Consider the following 20165-nt stretch of genomic DNA (forward strand, 5'->3'; position numbering starts at 1 on the left):
TTTTTTATTTTTCACAGAAAATTTGCCAAACTACGCACCTTCTTTTTCCTTTTTTTTTTTTCAGCATGAAAATGTGAAAGTAGTCAAAGTCCTGGACTACATAATGTCTTAGCACTAAGGGCTCATTCAAATAAGTGTATAATACGGATCGGACAGGACACTGACTAATATTTTTCTTAGTGCTGGGAATCCAAAAAAATCCAAGGCACCGAGAAGCTCTTCTCTGTTTATACATCTTTATTTGCCCCAGCATACAAAAGGAAAAAGTGAAAAAAAAACAACGTTTCGGACAACAGAGGGCCTTTTTCAAGCCATAAAAATTACATTTTTATTAGGCTATGTGCCCACGCTGCGGATTTTGCGCGGATTTTGCCGCGGATTTGCCACGGATTTACTGCGGATTTTCCGAAAATCTGCAGCAGCGGCACTTCCAAGCCATTTCAATGGCATTTTGGAAATGCTGTGTCCATGCTGCGGATTTTTCCGCGGCGGATTTGCCGCGGATTTTGATCCGGAAGAATCTGCAGCATGTCAATTATTGTTGCGGATTTTGGTGCGGATTTTGGGTATAGAATGGGGAAAAAAAAAAATCCGCATCAAAATCTGCGGCAAATTCGCGGTAAATCCGCGACAAAAATAAGGTGCGGATTTGCCGCGAAAGTCGCGGATTTTCATGCAGAAAAATCCGCAGGTACATTCTACCATGGACACATAGCCTTAGGGCTGTTCAGATGAGTTTATTCATATAGATCTAGTGTTGATAAAAAAAAAAAAATAGCCTGCACTATTCTTTTTCGAAATTCCCCCCTTCAATTCCTATGGCTGCGCTAAAAAAAATCGGATACCGTAAGGAACAGCCATATAGCATTTGTTTTTTACGCATATATTGCCATTTTTAACCTAGAAAACTGTATTTGATCATGTACATTTCAAAACAATGATGTGTAAAAGCAATTTGCACATGGACGTAAAATGGGGATGAAATACATTCATACACTTGCCTCCATTTTTCACATATGCGACCGATCTGCGTCTTTCATCAATAGAACACATACCAAATATATAATCTTATGGGGCCGTTCATATTTTATCTCTGGACGTAAAATGCGGACGAAAGTTGTCCAAGTTTATGAAAATTGGACCCTTTTCCATACACTTGCCTAAGGCTATGTGCGCACGCTGCATCTTTGTGGTGACCACAAAGATGCACATTTTTGATCCCTAAAAAACGCTCCCTCGGCATGCATTTTTTGCCACGTTTTTGCCCAGTGTGTTTAAGTCAAATCTATTTGCTCAAAACGCTGGCAAAAATACAGAAAGAGTCGACATGCTACATCTTTGTGCTCACGACAAAGACGCAACCCAAAAAAAACCTGCAACGTTTGGACTGAAAAACTGAAATCCCATACACTTTGCTGGGGAAGGAAATGCATGCAGTTTTGGGACCAAAACGGCACCCAAAAAACGCGGCAAAAAACGCACAAGGCCTATGGCTTCATTCAGATGTCCATTTTTCAATATGCAATCTCTGCGTCATCATTAGAACACATATCAAATATATAATCTTATAGGGTCGTACATATTTTATTTCCATTTTTTGGGAGACCAATAGTCTGCAAAAAAAAGACAGAGATGTGTCATTTTTTTATGATTTGCAGATCAATCAAATCAATAGATCTGTGAAAAAAGAGCTAGAAATATATGTTTTTACTGTCTAATAAATAAAAAAATATATATCTTTATTTACTTATTTTTGCATGTGGGAAAAACAGATGGGACACCGATGGTAAAAAAAACAAAAATGGACACATGGACGGAAAATGGATAAAAATTGAACCCAGTACATAAAAAGGTCAAAATATATACATAGGGAATCACGTCTGTGTGTGTATATATGAATATATATATACAGTATGTGTGTGTGTGTGTGTATATACATATGTGTATATATATATATATATATATATATATATATATATATATTATAAGAAATATCTATATAACTTTAGATATATATTAGTTTTTATATATATATATATATATATATATACTGATATATATCTAAAATTATATAGCTATTTATTATAATATATGTATATATATATATATTATAAGAAGTATCTATATAATTTTAGATATATATTAGTTTTTATATATATATATATATATATATATATATATATATATATATATAAAATATAGATATTTCTGTTATATATATAATATTTCATATGTATTTCTTCTTCTATGCACAAGAAAATAAAAGGACATCTAGGAAGGATGTTATACATAGATAATATCTGACATTTACACATCTGTTTTTAACAGTGAAAGGTTTTTTTTACCACGTGGGGCCAAGTAAATAGGGTCCGCTCTATTCATGTCTTATTTGCTGGAGCTGCACCACCATGTCCTTGGGTTGTACATTACAGTAACCACCCTAATGCAAGAAAAATTGACTCAAGGTCTAGGCCTTATTAGCAATTTAGCTGGTAAGCCCATATTATAAAAGAAAATACGTGGTGCAACACCCTTAGATGCATTTATAAAAATGTCTTTGTTGGAGAAATGCCTGCGCCCACCTCCCTTCTTCCCTTTTGCACCAATTCACTAAGTGTCCTATGACTTTTTCCTCCCCCCTAGGAACAAGTGCTCAAATTGTGAAATACAAGAAATGTAATTAACCACTAAGATAGACGAATAAGTGTTCTCATCACGGCTGTAGAAGGATGCTGTAAATACAGTGCTTCAAGAGGCTGAGGGTAATTGTCAGCAGACAGGTCTAAAATGCTTTTTTTGGGGGGTTGTTTTTTTCTACATAACTCATTTACAAATTTCCGTGGATATCTCTAACATAAAAAAGGAAAAAAAAAAGTGCAAAATATTCACACGTTCCCTCTGAGAAAAAGCAGACATGGTGAATTCAACTCTAATATATAATATAATATAATATATATATATATATATATATATATATATATATATATATTTCTTGCATATAATTAAAAGTATCCAAATAATTAAAAAAAATAATACACAAGATTATTTGAAAGCAAAACATTTTCTTTTTTTTTTTTCTTTTTCTTCCATCTATATCCTACATTCAGTTATGATATCATGGTGTGATGATTACTTGCTAATTAATTTAATAGACAGCATGCACAGTTAAATATTTTTTTGACAGTGAGTGAAAGGTAGGGTGCACTGTTATCTTTAACAAGTGAACAGTAGATTAAAGACCCCTAGTAAGACATTTAACATAATACACTCCCTAACAAAAAAAAAACAAAAAAAAAAACAGATTTGGTAATCCTTTCATGCAGTTCTCTATATTTAGACCACGTATTCCCATGAAGATTATAAACACCATTTTTATGATTTTCTAATTCACGTGCACCGGTTTTAACGTTTGCTTTACGTTGCCAGAAAAGGTAAACCAGATCCAGACCGGGTAGCTTATGTTGTAATTTTTTTTTTTGCTATTCCCCATGAATAATGCTAGATTTGTTAAGCTTCAAGCCTAAAAAAAAAATCACCAAATTTTTCATTATTTTTTGTATTATTATTTCTGGAGGTAAATGCAAAGAATGTTTCTAGCAGTCAATATATTGTAATTATTTTTTATTATAGATTCTTCTATGTTATTTTTGTATGTATTATTTCTGGAGGTAAATTCAGAGCATGTTCTTTGCAGTCAATATTTTTATTATCATTATTACTATTATTATTTTATTTTACTTTGTTTTAATTTTTATTATATAATCTTCTATGTTATTTTTGTATGTATTTTTTTCTGTAGGGAAATGCAGAGCATGTTATTTGCAGTCAATATTATTATTACTACTACTACTATTTTTATTAATATTTTTTATTATTATTTATTATTAATATATAGTAGATTCTTCTGTGTTTTATGTTATTTTGAATGCTCTTTGCAGTCAATTTATTATTATTATTATTATTATTATTATTATTATTATTATTAATAAATTAATATTTTATTATAGATTCTTCTATGTTATTTTTGTATGTATTATTTCTGTAGGGAAATGCAGATCATTTTATTTGCAGTTAAAATATTATTTGATATATATATATATATATATATATATATATATATATATATTAGTGTATTATAGATTTTTGCGTGTTCTATGTTGTTTTGGATGTATTATTTCTGCCTTTTACAGTGAATATTTTATTATTAATATTATTATTTCTATTTTTGTTACTATTTTATTACTTTTTTTTACATTACTTTTTTTTACATATTATTTATTATAGATTGTTCTATGTTTACCTATATTATTTTTGTATGTGTTACTTCTGGAGGTAAATCCAGAGCATGGTCTTTGCAGTCTATATTATTTTTTTTATTATTATTATTACATTTTTAAATATATATTTTTATATATTCTTCCATGTTCTAATTAAAGGTTTAAAATACATATTTTATAGTTTTATTTTTAAATATTTTTTTATTACGAATTCTTCTATGTTCCAATTAAAGGTTTAAACTACTTTTTTGTTTTATTTTTAAATATTTTTATTACATATTTCTTCTATGTTCTAATTTAAGGTTTAACACACACAATACAACTGTATAAAAAAAACTGATTTTCCCACTCTAAAAAAAAACAGCAAATAAATGGTTTGAAACTATTTGCTGTTAATTCTAAAAAAAAAAAAAAAGAAAGTAAAAGACAAGTGGTCGCCCTGTGCTGAGAGCAGAACAGACCATTTAGTGGCTTGAACTAATTTAACTGGAGATTCCATTCTGACATTTAGGAGCCTGAAATTTATATATTAGGTTAAAAAGCCATATATGTAATATTTCTACCTGCATCCAGTACAGATGTTCATTTGAACACACTTGCTGAAAAATAAAGAATAGTTGCAAGAATTGTTTTTAGTTTTCTTTTTTGTTATATATTTTTATATTTTTTTTTAAGCTTTTTAAAGCAGTTAACTGATATGTTTAGTATTTCTAGTAATTTTTTTTTTTCTCTCCAAGTGGTGTAAAACCTTCGGGTTCTTCCCAGGGAATATTTTGGGAATAGCTGTGTCCGGATTCTTCCCATTGAGGAGAACCCTCACAATGTAATACAGAGAGCGCTTGATCATGCTGTGCCTTTGGGGAAAAAAAAATCCTTGTATTGCAAGGGCCCTAATGTGCTTTTTTCCACTTGATGCACATGGAAAAAAATCATTAGGAAAACAGCATAGAGGGGTTTTTTTTGTCTTCTTCACGGGCAGTGAATTTCAGAAGGAGGGGGCTTGTATGGACACAAATCTTTATTAGCGTATAGATTTGTATTATCTTGTGAAATAACCTTAAAATATATGTCTAATATATCTGCAGGTGGCGTATGACCATATCTAAGCTTAAAAAATATGCGGGGAAAAAATAACGTCAGCTATATATCTCTATATATGTAAGTAAAAAGCTGTATAAATGACATATTCTCATCCTGATAAAGTTTTCTCGCAGATAAAATTACTTATAATAAATCCTTACTATGTAAATTGTATGTAATGTAAAAAGCAAATTCTTATAAATACATCTCAATAATAATATTATATAATAAACATAATTCAAATAAATAACTGGGGGAAAAAAAGATAAAAATGCAAACTGATCCTCACCAAGCATCTAAATTGTTCAGGCAGTCTTTTTTGCATAAATTATTAATAAAAATATATATATATATATATATATATATATATATATATATATATATATATATATATATATATATATATAATGAATATGTTAGTAAATCCTCCAGCAAATCAGTCTAACATGTCTGTTGAGTTCTTGTAGCGAATATTTTCCTGGCATACCTTTTTTCTTTTAAAACATTGAAAAAATCACACTGTTACTACAATCCGATGCCACAAAATGTCATATACTGTAGAGTAGATGTTTGGGGTTTTTTACCATGGGAGTCAATGGCAGCTATATAGATTCACATTTGGTGGCACCATTGACATTTGTTATCTCTTGAAACTACATTCTGGGTAAATATATAGTCAGTAAATGCCATATAGTTACTTTAAGGCTTTGTTCACTTTCAGAAAATCACAGACCCCGAGCGCAGTGTGTTATAAAACAGATTGTGCTTTTCTCACCGTCCCCAGGTCCAGTGCTGAGTCTACACCACTGCTCCCAAGTGTCAGTTATTGGCTGTAGAACTGATGTGACATCAACAGCCCGGCAGCCAATCAGTGGGCTTGGTTGCTCTTAGCGGGGTGTTTTGTCATCATGGGGAGAGTTGTTAAGTTTAATGATTGTTTCACGATTCTTCTGTGCAAAGCATCTTGCAGACTAGAAGTTGCTGTGCTGTGTTTTCCTGGATTACAGACCTGACAGTGACACGATTCGTCTGTGCAGAGCATCTTGCATTTGGAGATGCTCTGCTGTGCTTTCCTGAGTTACTGAGCTAGCAGCTTGATTGACAGCGCAGGATTCCATGTCGGTGCTGTTTACTCAGGTGTTCCACCTTCCTGGTAATTGCTCAGGCTTCTTTACTGAGCATGCTCGCCCAGGACCTTGCCAATTGTATTCTCTGGTCCTGCAGTTGTGCTGTTGACTTGTGTTTCTGCTAGTGTTCTGATCTTTGTTTGCTGACCCTGGACTGTTATTTGACTCCTCTCTGCCCACACCCTGTTTCTGTCGTGACCTTCTGGCTTCTGACCTCGGAAGGTTACCTGACCACGTCTCTGTCTGCTCCATGAACTTATTATGTGCTCTCCTGGATTTCTGACCCTTGGATATTGACCTGACTACGCCTCTCTTTACTCCTTGCGCTCATATGTGTCCTCCTGTTAACAGACCCTTGCTTTCCTGACTACTCGTCCGTCCATACTTCCCGTAAGTAGTGGCTATCATCACAGATTGGCTGCCGCACTGTCGACAGACCGTCATCGCTATAGCCCATAATTGACCCCAGGAGCAGCGGTGGAGACTCGGCACTGGACGCGGGGACAGTAAAGTGCAGTTTGTTAATTTTTATAATAAACTGCAACCAGGGACTGAGATTTTTCTGAGAGGTTACAGCCACTTTAAGCCCACCCTTCACTCTCCTGTGTCCCCCATACAACTGCGCACCTCGGTGTTCTCTATGAGAGAGCCACTGCCAGACTACTTTCCACCTTACATCATTTTTCGGAAGCCCCATTCACATTAGACTATCAGCTGACCCCCACCTATTTTGGCTGCTTTGGATGACTTTGGTCTAATGTGTATGGGGGCTTTTACTTTTGACAATTGACTTCAAAGTAGTGTAAACCCAGGCTTAGACCACGTTCACGCATTCAATATTTGGTCAGTATTTTACATCCGTATATGTGAGCCCAAACCAGAGGTGGTGCCGTGTTTCTACTATACTTTTCCTCTTATTGTTCCACTCCTGGTTTTGTTACTGATGTAACCAAATACTGAACGTGTGAACGGGGCCTTAAACTGACCGTACAAAAGTGTGTAAGTGAGCAATGCCACTACTGTCCGATAGTGGCCTGTCCCTTATTCCTTATGACATTTTTATAGTGGGGGGATGGTTATTGCCTAAATAAATGGTTACCCATATTTTGCAGGCGTGGCCGGATTGCTGATGGTTACCCACATTTTACATCCTTGGCAGGTATGCCGATGGCTACCCATATTTTACATGCGATGCCTCTTGGTGATGGTTACCCATATTTTGCATGAGTGGCCGGCTTGCTGATGGTTAGCCATATTTTGCGAGCGTGGCTGATGGCTACCCTTATTTCACGTGCGTGGCCACCTTGCTGATGGTTATACATATTTAGCGTGTGTGGCCAGCTTGCTCATGGTTATACATATTTAGCGTGTGTGGCCAGCTTGCTGATGCTTACCCATATTTTGCTTACATGGCCAGCTTGCTGATGGCTTCCCATATTTTGCGTGCGTGGCCGGATTGCTGATGGCTACCAATATTTTACATGCGCTGCCTCTTGGTGATGGTTACCCATATTTTGCATGAGTGGCTGGCTTGCTGATGGTTAGCCATATTTTGCAAGCGTGGCTGATGGCTACCATTATTTCGTGTGCGTGGCCAGCTTGCTGATGGTTATACATATTTAGCGTGTGTGGCCAGCTTGCTGATGGTTACCCATATGTTGCCTACGTGGCCGGCTTGCTGATGGCTACCCATATTTTGCGTGCATGACTGGCTTGCTGATGGCTTCCCATATTTTGCCTACGTGGCCGACTTGCTGATGGCTTCCCATATTTTGCATGCGTGGCCGGCTTGCTGATGGCTACCCATATTTTGCCTATGTGGCCGGCTTGCTGATGGCTACTCATATTTTGCCTACGTGGCCGACTTGCTGATGGCTACCCATATTTTGTGTGCGTGGCCGGCTTGCTGATGGCTACCCATATTTTGCCTATGTGGCCGGCTTGCTGATGGCTACCCATATTTTGCCTACGTGGCCGACTTGCTGATGGCTTCCCATATTTTGCATGCGTGGCCGGCTTGCTGATGGCTACCCATATTTTGCCTATGTGGCCGGCTTGCTGATGGCTACCAATATTTTGCCTACGTGGCCGGCTTGCTGATGGTTACCCATATTTTGCATCCGTGGCCGGCTTGCTTTATTCTGACTGCTGGAGTACTGCCCAGTTTTCAGATACTATCTCAGTGTAATCAGAAGCATGCTTTATCATAATGTCCAGTCGGCTATCAATCGGCACTCATTACCTAAGACGTCAAATAATCAGCTGGAAAATTCACCGTGGCAGAGCAAATCTTTAACAGATCGACCACAATTAGCCTCTTGGATGAAAGCACGCAACCAATTGCTATACAGACCATTGACGCTATAAGTCGAAGTCGTCATCATTTATCACCAGCATGTGTTATATTATTAGATCTGAGTAGTAGAGTAATCCCCCCCACCCTCAGGAACGGGGTACCCAACACGTCAGAATCTTCCCCCGACTTTCATACCTGAAATAAAAGGCCGCGATAAACCTGCTGCCACAATACTGCAGTGTGAACAGCGTCTACTCCCAACTACTGTCTCCTATCCCCTTTCATTGTGGACTGTGAGCCCCCGCGCAGGCTCCTCTCTCTGTACCAGTCTTGGTTCTCATTTAGTCATGCTTATTGTGCTTTTTTTATCCCTTACATTATGTAATTGTATATTGTTATACATATGTTATATAATTTAAAGCATGCTTCTTTCGCATGGCCTAAAATAAATATTAGTAATAATATTGTATGAAAACATGAATATATACATGTGATATACAGATTTAATGTACACGTGTTTATAACCTTAATACAAGCAATGTCCGACCACAAATGACTGACAACATGTACCTGGTTTTGTGCTGTTATCAGGGGAGGATGGAGGGTCTTTTGCTCCAGGAATATGGACTATTATTGGCTGTGACCCAACAAGTTATGTCTGCACCTGATAAATGACAGGACTCATCCTGTAATGGAAAGCTGCTAATGGCCATAGTATTATGCTACAGATTAATTATGTAGCCAGGCCTTCACAAGGAAGATTAGTGACTCCTCCCTTACCCTACATAGGGAATCATGTCTGGGGGTGTGTGTGTGTGTGTGGTTGGGGAGGTGTGTGGGGGGGTGTGTGTATGTGTATGTGTATATATATATATATATATATATATATATATATATATATAATATATATATATATATGTATGTGTGTGTATATATACACATATATATATATATATATATATATATATATATATGTGTGTGTGTGTATATATATATATATATATCTATATATATATATATATTACAGTGCCTTGCGAAAGTATTCAGCCCCCTTGAATTTTTCAACCTTTTCCCACATTTCAGGCTTCAAACATAAAGATAAAAATGTTAATTTTATTGTGAAGAATCAACAACAAGTGGGACACAATTGTGAAGCTGAACGATATTTATGGCTTATTTTAATTGAAAATTGGGGTGTGCAATATTATTCGTCCCCTTTAAGTTAATACTTTGTAGCGCCACCTTTTGCTGCGATTACAGCTGCAGTCGCTTGGGGTATGTCTCTATCAGTTTTGCACATCGAGAGACTGAAATTCTTGCCCATTCTTCCTTTGTAAACAGCTGGAGCTGAGTGAGGTGGATGGAGAGCGTTTCTGAACAGCAGTTTTCAGCTCTTTCCACAGATTCTCGATTGGGTTCAGGTCTGGACTGTGACTTTGTCATTCTAACACCTGGATACGTTTATTTGTGAACCATTCCATTGTAGATTTTGTTTTATGTTTGGGATCACTGTCTTGTTGGAAGACAAATCTCCGTCCCAATCTCAGGTCTTTTGCAGACTCCAACACGTTTTCTTCAAGAATAGTCCTGTATTTGGCTCCATCCATCTTCTCATCAATTTTAACCATCTTCCCTGTCCCTGCTGAAGAAAAGCAGGCCCAAACCATGATGCTGCCACCACCATGTTTGACAGTGGGGATGGTGTGTTCAGGGTGATGAGCTGTGTTGCTTTTACACCAAACATATCGCTTGGCATTGTGCCCAAATAGTTCAATTTTGGTTTCATCTGACCAGAGCACCTTCTTCCACATGTTTGGTGTCTCCCAGGTGGCTTGTAGCAAACTTTAAACGACACTTATTATGGATATCTTTGAGAAATGGCTTTCTACTTGCCACTCTTCCATAAAGGCCAGATTTGTGCAGTGTATGACTGATTGTTGTCCTATGGACAGACTCTCCCACCTCATCTGTAGATCTCTGCAGTTCATCCAGACTGATCATGGGCCTCTTGGCTGCATCTCTGATCAGATCAGTCTTCTCCTTGTTTGAGATGAAAGTTTTGAGGGACAGCCAGGTCTTGGTAGATTTGCATTTCAATATGATCGCTTGCACAGTGCTCCTTGGGATGTTTAAAGTTTTGGAAATCTTTTTGTAACTAAATCCGGCTTTAAACTTCTCCACAACAGTATCATGGACCTGCCTGTTGTGTTCCTTGGTCTTCATGATGCTCTCTGTGCTTTAAACAGAACACTATGACTATCACAGAGCAGGTGCATTTATACAGAGACTAGATTACTCACAGGTGGATTATATTTATCATCAGTCATTTAGGACAACATTGGATCATTCAGAGATCATCAATGAACTTCTGGAGTGAGTTTGCTGCACTGAACACAAAGGGGATGAATAATATTGCACGCCCCAATTTTCAGTTATTTATTTTTTTAAAAAGTTTAAAATAAACGGCAGCATCTTGTCTCCTCTGAAAATAAAAGGGTCGGATGTTGAAATTCTCCTCCATTAAATAATCTGTCAAGGAGAGAGACAGGTGGCCCCTATGCATATCAAATGGTCGTCCAGTGCTGCCTATTGGTGGGTTCGGACAACTTTTATTTAATGTGTATACTTGCTTGCATGTACGTGAGTGCAAATATGGGCTCAAAATACACTATTTTTAAAGGGATTGTCCAGTCTAAAATTATAAGCCTGGAGTGACTCTATGGGGTACTTTGCACATTGCGACATCGCTACTGCAATATCGTCGGGGGGACAAATCGAAAGTGACACACATCTGGCGCCGGCAACGACGTCGCAACGTGTAAAACCTAGATGCGCCGATAAATGATCGCAAAAGCGTCGTAAATCGGCGATCTGTGTAGCGTCGGTCATTTTCATAATGTCGCACCAATAGGAGATACGATGTTGTTTCTCGTTCCTGCGACACCACACATCGCTGCGTGTGAAGCCGCAGGAGCGAGGTATATCTCCTTACCTGCCTCCACCGGCTATGCGGAAGGAAGAAGATGGGCAGGATGTTTACGTCCCGCTCATCTCCGCCCCTCCGCTTCTATTGGCCGCCTGCCGTGTGACATCGCTGTGACTCCGCACGACCCGCCCCCTTTTGAAGGAAGCGGGTCGCCAGCTAGAGCAATGTCGCAGGGCAGGTAAGTGCGTGTGAAGCTGCCGTAGCGGTCATGTAATTAACTGAAAGTTTGCGATATGCATTCTCCTGGCCATATTTTCACTACTGTTTCCATCCTCGCTCAATACACTTGCATTGAACGAGGCCACAACCATCTAGTTGGAGTGGGGACGTGACTATGCATATCGCAAATTTGCAATCACATGAACATCTCCTTCCGACGCCAATCCTGGAGAATCCTCACAGTGCGCACGATGTGAGGATTCACAAGTTTGCAGTCACATTGACATTGAGTGACTCCAGCCTTATAGTTTAAGACTGGACAACCCCTTTAAAAATAGTGTATATTGAGCCCATATTTGCACGTATGTACACATATGCTATGCTACTATTGGTTATATAGAGCCACAGCTGATGGCACTAATAAGTCTTTACATCCTCTTCACATGATGAATGTCGCACCCGTGTAATAACAGGAGGAAGGCATCTATTTGTCAGAATACACCTTGTGATCGCAGACAAAGCCTTGGCACATAATACTATAATATCGTGCCTTTTTCTAGGTTAGGAAAAGATTAGTGGTGACTGGTGAAGTGAATGAGCTGAAAGTGCAGAACAGGACATCACTAAATTATTTCCGATACCCAGCGAGTTCCAACTCGTACAAGCATCCGAGACATGGAGACACCATCACACAATACACGACAAATCACACATAGCCAAGGCTGCAATTAACGGATCCTTCCCAGACTTATACTTCCAGTCATAGCACATTAGTCTGTTTGTGAGACCCGGAATGGGAGTTTGTTGCAGGATACCATGTATCAGGACTGCAAACAGCGCAAAATATTGGAGCGAGTGTGCTCGCTGTAGGATTAAGCTTCATTCACACTTGTTTTTTGTTCTCATTTGACATAAATACAGATACCTGACCGATCGATTACAACAAAGTTCAGACTACGTACCGGACACCTAGGATCTGGGGCTCAAATTCAAACATGGACTTCTCATGTACCGTGGACAAGTTCAGAGTTTGATGCTGAATAAAGTTTGTTGAAAGGCTGCAGCGCAGCCAATCAACAAGATGTTCAGCTGTGGGCACTGCTGCAGCTGTCAAAAACATGCTAAGTTTTGGCATGGCTGTGATTGGCCAGCACACAACGTGGCCCGGCCTGTACAACCGCCAGATCAGAGGTCACTCTGCCATTTTATTATGACTCTCATGCTGCTCTGCTCGAGTGAGGAACAGTGTTAGGTTACTGCTCTTAGGGTACCATCTCACGTAGCTACACACCAATGATCCCACCAGCGATCCGACCTGGCAGGGATCGTTGGTGCGTCGCTACATGGTCGCTTGTGAGCTATCAATCAGGCAGATGGTTACCATCATACACCTCTTACAGGCTCCAGCGCTGGCTCGCTGTATACGTAGCTAGAGTACACATCGGGTTACTAAGCAAAGCGCTTTGCTTAGTTACCCGATATTTGCCCTGGCTACGTGTGCAGGGAGCCAGCGCTGGAGCCTGTAAGCGGTGTACGATGGCAACCAGGGTAAATATCGGGGAACCAAGCAAAGCGCTTTGCTTAGTTACCCGATATTTACCCTGGTTACCAGCGTACACTGCTTACACAGAGTCGATGCTCGTTGGTCTCCCACCGTCAAACACGCCGATGTGTGCTGCACAGCGGGAGACCAACGAGCAAAAAATGAACCAGAACAGTGTGTAACGATCAGCGATTTCACAACAGGGGCCACGTCGCTGCTTAGCGTCACACACAGCGAGATCGCTGATGAGGTCACTGGTACGTCACAAAACTTGTGACTCAACAGCGATCTCTCCAGCGATCTCGCTATGTGAGAAGTACCCCTTACTCCTCTCTCTGCATACTCCTATAACAGGCTCTGTGTGGCCACTGTGCACCAGGCTCTGTGGGGGTATTCTTAAAAGGGGGATGGTGGGGAGAATTTTAATAAAGGGTCTGTGGGGGCACAAGGGTACTCTTAAAGAGTCCAATGCAATATGCCCCCAGAACCATGAGCAGTTCTGGGTGCATATTGTTAATTCCTGTTTAACCATCCCTGTACACACTAGCATAAATAAAGAGATCTGAAGAAAAAGTATTTCTAAAGATCTTTTATCGTATGCTAATGAGCGCAGGGACTAGTCACAAGGTCATGCTGCCCTTGCTAGTCGTCCCCATTAGCATGTTAGTACGCCCCTGTGGGTGTACTAACATGCTAATGAATACACAGCGTCACAGGATGATCTCACTCACCTCTCCAGCTGCCATCGCTGCCCGACGCTGTGTTTCGGCTCAGTGCGCATGATCCCGGAGTTTCGGTCATGCGCACTGCTTTAGTTAGGAGCCAGTACGTGTCCAACTGGCTTCATAGTGCGCATGACCCAAACTCCGGCGTCATGTGCACTGAGCCAAAATCCAGCGTCAGTCTCTGTGGGTGAACTCTGAAAACAGGCTGTGTGGTAGCACTCTTAAAATTTGGGTTCTGTGGGTGAACTCTAAAAAACAGGCCCTGTGGGGGCACTCCTATAATTTTTATTTTATTAATTTACTTCCTATTTAAACATGATTACTATGTTGCCAGAACCCCTTTAAGTCATTTCCCTGTCCACATTTGTTTACAGGAATATTGTCCTTCTCTTACCCCATTTTGGTTCCTTTTGCAGCCCCCTAGCCCTTACTACGACCATTTTCTGGTCATTTTACAGCACCAAAGTTTGGGTCCCCGTTGACTTCAATGGGGTTCGGGGTCCTTGGTCAATTTCAGGTAATTACCCAAACTTTTAGCCACAATTGAGCTAAACCTGGCCATCCACAGGTCCGCTCCATCCCTATTTACAACTTATAGCCATCTGTTTAGCAAGACATGTGCTCTCTTGACATTTTTTTGGGAACTACTTGTACTTCCTGTCTACTAACTGTGGTAGAGCTTCTTGTCTTACTTTGTATTTCATAATTCCTCTGTTATTCTTCCTGGGAATGTATAAATAAGTTGACATCTGGGCTTTACTAACACACACATTATGACACTACCATCACTGATCATAAATTACGTACCCCATTGACATGCAGAATAGAAACATCCAGTTTTCAAGGTATTTATAGATTTCCATGTAGAGGCACAATTTAGGGTTTTAATTAAAAAAATATATATTTTATGAAGAATGTAAATGACCAGTTAGGTCCAGAAATATTTGGACAGTGACACAATTTTCGCGAGTTGGGCTCTGCATGCCACCACATTGGATTTGAAATGAAATCTCTACAACAAAATTCAAGTGCAGATTGTAACGTTTAATTTGAAGGTTTGAACAAAAATATCTGATAGAAATTGTAGGAATTGTACACATTTCTTTACAAACACTCCACATTTTAGGAGGTCAAAAGTAATTGGACAAATAAACCAAACCCAAACAAAATATTTTTATTTTCAATATTTTGTTGCGAATCCTTTGGAGGCAATCACTGCCTTAAGTCTGGAACCCATGGACATCACCAAACGCTGGGTTTCCTCCTTCTTAATGCTTTGCCAGGCCTTTACAGCCGCAGCCTTCAGGTCTTGCTTGTTTGTGGGTCTTTCCGTCTTAAGTCTGGATTTGAGCAAGTGAAATGCATGCTCAATTGGGTTAAGATCTGGTGATTGACTTGGCCATTTCAGAATGTTCCACTTTTTTGCACTCATGAACTCCTGGGTAGCTTTGGCTGTATGCTTGGGGTCATTGTCCATCTGTACTATGAAGCGCCGTCCGATCAACTTTGCGGCATTTGGCTGAATCTGGGCTGAAAGTATATCCCGGTACACTTCAGAATTCATCCAGCTACTCTTGTCTGCTGTTATGTCATCAATAAACACAAGTGACCCAGTGCCATTGAAAGCCATGCATGCCCATGCCATCACGTTGCCTCCACCATGTTTTACAGAGGATGTGGTGTGCCTTGGATCATGTGCCGTTCCCTTTCTTCTCCAAACTTTTTTCTTCCCATCATTCTGGTACAGGTTGATCTTTGTCTCATCTGTCCATAGAATACTTTTCCAGAACTGAGCTGGCTTCATGAGGTGTTTTTCAGCAAATTTAACTCTGGCCTGTCTATTTTTGGAATTGATGAATGGTTTGCATCTAGATGTGAACCCTTTGTATTTACTTTCATGGAGTCTTCTCTTTACTGTTGACTTAGAGACAGATACACCTACTTCACTGAGAGTGTTCTGGACTTCAGTTGATGTTATGAACGGGTTCTTCTTCACCAAAGAAAGTATGCGGCGATCATCCACCACTGTTGTCATCCGTGGACGCCCAGGCCTTTTTGAGTTCCCAAGCTCACCAGTCAATTCCTTCTTTCTCAGAATGTACCCGACTGTTGATTTTGCTACTCCAAGCATGTCTGCTATCTCTCTGATGGACCGCATGTTGTCTGGTCACAGCAACAGCTTCCAAATGCAAAACCACACACCTGTAATCAACCCCAGACCTTTTAACTACTTCATTGATTACAGGTTAACGAGGGAGACGCCTTCAGAGTTAATTGCAGCCCTTAGAGTCCCTTGTCCAATTACTTTTGGTCCCTTGAAAAAGAGGAGGCTATGCATTACAGAGCTATGATTCCTAAACCCTTTCTCCGATTTGGATGTGAAAACTCTCATATTGCAGCTGGGAGTGTGCACTTTCAGCCCATATTATATATATAATTGTATTTCTGAACATGTTTTTGTAAACAGCTAAAATAACAAAACTTGTGTCACTGTCCAAATATTTCTGGACCTAACTGTATACTGTATAAATATTACAAATTCTCCTTAAGAGCTGGAAAAAAATTGATCAGAACGGATACATCATACTAGTGTCAGCATAGCCTACGGGTATGTTCACACTAATTTTCCTTTGCGACAAAATCCCTATGTGTTACATGTCAATTTCCTGTGAATTTCACCCAATGCATTGGGAAGATTGAAATTCATGGTGCAAATCTGCACCTTTTCCACTCGAGATACAGTAGTGGAAAAGTTCATCTATTTTGCGACTAATGTAAAGCACTGCGGATTTTCTTCTAGCAAATCTGGACGGAATAATTGCTGTGTATCCACCATATGTGAGCAACACGAACACTCCCAGAAAATGCAGTAACTCCATTATGTGACACCAGCACACACCTGTCCTGCACCGAATAAAGTAACCACACAGAGCAGTAAAAATAATATATAGACCACTTTTTTCTAATTTTTTTTTTTTTAATTATTATTTCAATATATTATTACCATTTTCTCATCCTCTGCCCTCTACAGCTATGGCTAAGGAAGAACAAATTAAGGCGGCCGCAGTCTGAGCCGATAATATAATGCCCTAATATAGTAAAAAGAAAATATGGCCAGATGTAACGAACATCGGTTATTGTGAAATGATAGAAAAAGGAAGTGCAAACTGGTGACAACACCACAACTGCTCACTGTGTGCACAGAATCGTGATGAGGATAATATGATGACGTCCAGGAAATGCGAGAATTAGGAGAATGGAAGCAAAACGTGCACTTTTATATATGGACTAAAATTTTGGACACAAGTTTTATCATTGAATTCAGGTTTTTCTTTCAGCCCCCAAATTATAACAACCAGCTTCATTGCCCCCAGTGTATAACATCCATCCCCATTGCCCTCAGTGTATAACATCCATCCCCATTGCCCCCAGTGTATAACATCCGGCCCCATTGACCCCAGTATATAACAACCATCCCCATTGCCCTCAGGGTATAACATCCATCCCCATTGCCCCCAGTGTATAACATCCATCCCCATTGCCCTCAGGGTATAACATCCATCCCCATTGCCCCCAGTGTATAACATCCATCCCCATTGCCCTCAGGGTATAACATCCGGCCCCATTGCCCCCAGTGTATAACATCCAACCCCATTGCCCCCAGTGTATAACATCCATCCCCATTGCCCCCAGTGTATAACATCCGGCCCCATTGACCCCAGTATATAACAACCATCCCCATTGCCCCCAGTGTATAACATCCATCCCCATTGCCCTCAGGGTATAACATCCATCCCCATTGCCCCCAGTGTATAACATCCATCCCCATTGCCCTCAGGGTATAACATCCGGCCCCATTGCCCCCAGTGTATAACATCCAACCCCATTGCCCTCAGTGTATAACATCCAGCCCCATTGCCCCCATTGTATAACATCCATCCCCATTGCCCCCAGTGTATAACAATCATCCCCATTGCCCCCAGTGTATAACAATCATCCCCATTGCCCCCAGTGTATAACATCCATCCCCATTGCCCTCAGTGTATAACATCCATCCCCATTGCCCCCAGTGTATAACATCCATCCCCATTGCCCCCAGTGTATAACATCCATCCCCATTGCCCCCAGTGTATAACAATCATCCCCATTGCCCCCAGTGTATAACATCCATCCCCATTGCCCCCAGTGTATAACATCCATCCCCATTGCCCCCAGTGTATAACATCCATCTCCATTGTCTCCAGTGTATAACACCTGGCACTATTGCCCCCAGTGTATAACATCCATCCCCATTGCCCTCAGGGTATAACATCTGGCCCCATTGCCCCCAGTGTATAACACCTGGCACTATTTCCCCCAGTGTATAACATCCATCCCCATTGCCCTCAGGGTATAACATCTGGCCCCATTGCCCCCAGTGTATAACACCTGGCACCATTGCCTCCAGTGTATAACATCCATCCCCATTGCCCCAGTGTATAACATCCATCCCCATTGCCCCCAGTGTATAACATCCATCCCCATTGCCCCAGTGTATAACATCCATCCCCATTGCCCCCAGTGTATAACATCCATCCCCATTGCCCCCAGTGTATAACATCCATCCCCATTGCCCCAGTGTATAACATCCATCCCCATTGCCCCAGTGTATAACATCCATCCCCATTGCCCCCAGTGTATAACATCCATCCCCATTGCCCCAGTGTATAACATCCATCCCCATTACCTCCAGTGTATAACACCTGGCACCATTGCCTCCAGTGTATAACACCTGGCACCATTGCCTCCAGTGTATAACATCCATCCCCATTGCCCCCAGTGTATAACATCCATCCCCATTGCTCCAGTGTATAACATCCATCCCCATTGCCCCCAGTGTATAACATCCATCCCCATTGCCCCAGTGTATAACATCCATCCCCATTACCTCCAGTGTATAACACCTGGCACCATTGCCTCCAGTGTATAACACCTGGCACCATTGCCTCCAGTGTATAACATCCAGCACCATTGCCCCCAGTGTATAACATCCATCCCCATTGCCTCCAGTGTATAACACCTGGCACCATTGCCTCCAGTGTATAACACCTGGCACCATTGCCCTCAGGGTATAACATCCATCCCCATTGCCCTCAGGGTATAACATCTAGCCCCATTGCCCCCAGTGTATAACATCCGGCACCATTGCCCCCAGTGTATAACATCCATCCCCATTGCCTCCAGTGTATAACACCTGGCACCATTGCCTCCAGTGTATAACACCTGGCACCATTGCCCTCAGGGTATAACATCCATCCCCATTGCCCTCAGGGTATAACATCCATCCCCATTGCCCTCAGGGTATAACATCTAGCCCCATTGCCCCCAGTGTATAACATCCGGCACCATTGCCCCCAGTGTATAACATCCATCCCCATTGCCCTCAGGGTATAACATCCGGCTCCATTGCCCCCAGTGTATAACATCCATCCCAATTGCCTCCAGTGTATAACATCCATCCCAATTGCCTCCAGTGTATAACACCTGGCACCATTGCCTCCAGTATATAACATCCAGCCCTATTGCCCCCAGTGTATAACATCCGGCTCCATTGCGCCCAGTGTATAACATCTAGGTCCCATTGCCACTGTGTACAACATCTAGGCCCCATTGCCCCAAGTGTATAACGTCCGGCCCTATTGTCTCCGGTGTATAGCATCCAGCCCCATTGGCCCAGATGTATAACCTCCGGCCCCATTGCCCGTGGTGTATAAATCCGGCTCCATGCACCGGTGTATAACATCTGGCCGCCCCATTGCATGTTTTGTATAAACCCGGTCCCATTGCCGCCGGTGTATAACATCCAGCGCCATTGCCCTCAGTGTATAACTTCCGTCTCCATTGACCCTAGTGTATAAATCTGGCCCCTTGCCCCTGGTGCATACCAAGTGGCCCCCTGGTGTATAACTTCCGGCCCCTCGCCATACTATCTG

This window comes from Anomaloglossus baeobatrachus, chromosome 6, assembly GCF_048569485.1.
Source record: "Anomaloglossus baeobatrachus isolate aAnoBae1 chromosome 6, aAnoBae1.hap1, whole genome shotgun sequence".
In the NCBI taxonomy this organism is placed as follows: Eukaryota; Metazoa; Chordata; class Amphibia; order Anura; family Aromobatidae; genus Anomaloglossus; species Anomaloglossus baeobatrachus.